General features: G+C 43.6%; 1 pseudogene across 1 annotated transcript; it reads left to right on the top strand.

Moving 5' to 3' along the window:
- The first annotated feature begins 2598 nt into the window (after positions 1-2598).
- LOC143266819 (immunoglobulin kappa variable 4-1 pseudogene) lies at positions 2599-3335 on the top strand (annotated as a pseudogene). The gene is made up of 2 exons (XR_013049650.1): positions 2599-2662; positions 2866-3335. The product of XR_013049650.1 is annotated as an immunoglobulin kappa variable 4-1 pseudogene (transcript).
- Positions 3336-3637: the final 302 nt, after the last annotated feature.

Raw genomic sequence — 3637 nt, 5'->3', positions numbered from 1 at the left:
CACTTGGCACCTGCGTACCACTCCAGCTGACCCCCTCCTTTCCCACAATCTTTCTCTCAGTCGTGTCTATTCATTTTGTGTAAATCATCGTCTTTTAAAAACCGCAAGATCCAGCTGGGAAATCCTGCTCTCTTTAGGAGACCATGATAAATGAAGACCACATGAGAAAAGGAAGAAACAAAGTGCTAGAGAGGCCCACAGAAATCCACAAAGATACTACCACAAAAGACTGCTGGCAATGGCCGAGAGACAGCCGGGACTGACCTAATCTGGTGATGGGATGGCCAAACACCCTAATAGTTGGGCCAGAAACCCCATCCAAGGACTGAGGAATCTGGACGCAGACATCCACGGCTTGGCCCCTGGTGGAGCACCGGGAGTCTAATTAGCAAGAAAGAGGAGGGTTTATATGAGCAAGAATTGTTAAAACCAAGGTTGGATAAAGCACAGGGACAAATAACCAAATGAATGGAAACACATGAACTATGAACCAAAGGCTTTGGGGCCCCAAACTGGATCAGGCCCTCTGAATAGGTGAGACAGTTGATTGGCTTGATCTGTTTGGGAGGCATCGAGGCAGTGGTACCAGGTCCTGGGTTCATTGCATGAGTTATCTGTTTGAAACCTGGGACTTATGCAGGGACGCATGGCTCAATCTGGGAGGAGGGGACTGGACCTGTCTGGACTGAGTTTATCAGGTCGATCTCAGTCCTCGGGGGAGGCCTTGATGTGGAGGAGGTGGGAATGGGGGGTAGGCTGGGGGGAAGGGGAGGGGGGCAGGAAGGGGGAGAACAAGGGAATCTGTGGCTGTTATGTAGAACTGAATAGTACTGTAAAATAAAATGAAATAATAATAAAAAATATGAAACAACAGAAAAAAAAAACGGAAGAAACTACCATGAGCAAGATAACAAAAACTTTAATAAAGGTTAGTATTATCGACATAGCCTTTGCTTCTGGTTCCATTAACGGTTCCAAAAAGCATTATTTCAGCCCACAGCATGAAGGTAAGGGCCCATAATTGATCCAAATCATTACAAATTACTTCTTAATTACCTTTCATTGATGTTGAGCCTCAGAACTAGCTTTCCTTACCTTCTGTTTAGCTTTGGTCAAGTACCTGTTATGAAACCAGTTAGACTGTATATTTTTCTAACCATGTTTATTCCTTTTTTCCATGTAAGTCACCCAACACCATTGCTGACTCCTTATGGCTCTCACCTCACTGAGGACTCTGAGGGTCAGATTTTTCCATTTCTGGTTTTGAAACAAAATGCCAGCAAAGCATGATTTCTGACTCAAAGGAACACTAAGCAGGGGTGACAAATTTTGCAGTTTTTTCCTGACACTTCTGGAGAAGGGCACAGAGACCTTGCATATCTCACTGCAAAAACACACAATAGTGAATGACACCATCATTCTACTACCTTTATGTAATGTGTTTAGCATGTTGTTGGTCCAGGAGATGTTTGCCTGAGAATCTGACCTATCACCATTACAGGTGACTGTAATGGATATTAGTTAGCACTCAGTGTATGCCCACATGGCAGTTGCTAGTTAGAAGCCGCAATGATAATCTCATTTAGGACACTGTCATCTGCAATGGCTTCTTTCTGTGTAGGAGTCCTCATTTGCTCAAACACAGATCCTGGGTTGCTTTTGGGTGAGCAAAGGGAAGCTGTCAGACATGGAGAAGCCCGGCTGCTGACAGAACCAGCTCTCCACCAAACCTGGCCATCTGGGCCCACCTTGAAGCGCCGCCTCAAGCAGTGAACTGTTGCAGCTCACGCCCCAGGCCCCTGGCTCCCCAGCTGCCCATGATGAATGGGAACCCGAGTCCATGCTGCGCGGCTTGAGGGATGGGGTGGGCGAAATCTTGTGTCTTTCATTCCCCTCCCATTCCCCCCAATTTAGATCTATCTTTTTTTCCTGAGTTTCTGTAGGGTTTACCTTTGCTTTGAGATAAAAGTTCCTCGGATTTCGTGTTTAAATTAATGTCCTCAGGATTTCTACAAAGAGATCAGGGCCTTCTCTTTGCATCTCTGTTCAATTATTGGCCCAGAAACTGGAGCACAAATAACTGAGGCACTGTTCATTATCCTTACTATAAGAATTGCTTCGGAGATGGGAGATAATGAAAATAATTAGCATTAATTCTCTCAATTTTGGCTTTCTTCTTTTCTTCCTTCCATCCTTCTTTTCAATAATTGCACATTTTCTTTACTGTATGTTTCCTAATTTGTTGTTCTAATTTTTTGAACGTATCATTTCCCTAGAACTGTCAATCTACAATAGCTCTCCTAATGTCTCTGCACAAGTCACCTGATTTAAATATGTCTTAGATTTTAACCAAAGCATCTATTAGAGATCCCAGTAGATTTCTGTTGGAGAGCTATAAGCCAATATCTTTCAGTGATTTCTTATGCTCTCTGTTATGGTATTTTTGGCTGTTGATTGACAGCAACCTCTCTCACACACACTGCCCAGGCATCTGCCTTTGTATTTGCTGACTGCTTTGCATGAGCTCCTCCAGCCTAGACCAGCTGCTCAGAATGTATAAACCAGGCCTTTTCAGTGAGAACAGAGCTGCATCAGACAAGCAGGGGGAGCAGGATGGAGTCACGGACCCAGGTCCTCATGTCCCTGCTGCTCTGGGTGTCTGGTGAGAAATTTTAAAATATTACCAACTTTTCAGAATCGCTTCTTTGTATATAAGAAATTTATAACATGAGCCAGGGTTTAATGTTTTATTATTCAATAATACTCTGACAATATGGCACTACAAGGACTTTAAATGACAAATTTCATATATATTGAGTTCTGTATTTTCTTGTTATACGTGATCTTTGCTCTTCCATATTGCAGGTACCTGTGCAGACATCGTGTTGACCCAGTCTCCATCCTCCCTGGCTGTGTCAGCAGGAGAGAAGGTCACCATCAGCTGCAAGTCCAGTCAGAGTCTCACTTCAGGCTCCAATCACTACTTGGCCTGGTACCAGCAGAAAACAGGGCAGTCTCCTAAACTGCTGATCTACTTAGCATCCACTCGGTACACTGGGGTCCCTGATCGCTTCACAGGCAGTGGATCTGGGACAGATTACACTCTCACCATCAGCAGTGTCCAGGATGAAGACCTGGCAGATTACTACTGTCAGCAGGGTTATAGTAATCCTCCCACAGTGCTTCAGCCTCCAACAAAAACCTCCTCTGAGATTCACCAGCTGCCTGCACTACACATAGCCCTGGACATGCACACTTCCACTTCCCCCTTTAGGATGAGAGCCAATGTGCCTGAAATATTGATGAAAATGTTTACAGAGCCCAGCAAAATATAATGGTTTTAATGTCTCTTATGTCTTTTGGTATGAAAAACCTTTAATAAAAATGAGCAGGAGAACTCAGCATTATCTTTCTATTTTTTCTGTAACCTATTACCCCAAACTCTGTTGCTTGACTATGAAGGATTTATCTTTTATAGTTCTGGAATTTGGTGTCCATCTTAAGAGTTTATGGAATGAAGTCATAATGATGATGATGGCAAATTGCATATCTGTTGGAGGCTGTGGAAAGAATGTTTCCTGCTCTTTCTAGATTCTGGATTTCTTACTTCCTGCTTCCTTACTGGTGCCATTTTTTT

The sequence above is a fragment of the Peromyscus maniculatus genome, chromosome 3 (assembly GCF_049852395.1).
Source record: "Peromyscus maniculatus bairdii isolate BWxNUB_F1_BW_parent chromosome 3, HU_Pman_BW_mat_3.1, whole genome shotgun sequence".
Taxonomy (NCBI): domain Eukaryota; kingdom Metazoa; phylum Chordata; class Mammalia; order Rodentia; family Cricetidae; genus Peromyscus; species Peromyscus maniculatus.
Note: the sequence above shows the minus strand (reverse complement) of the source record. Positions and strands in the feature narration are given on the sequence as shown.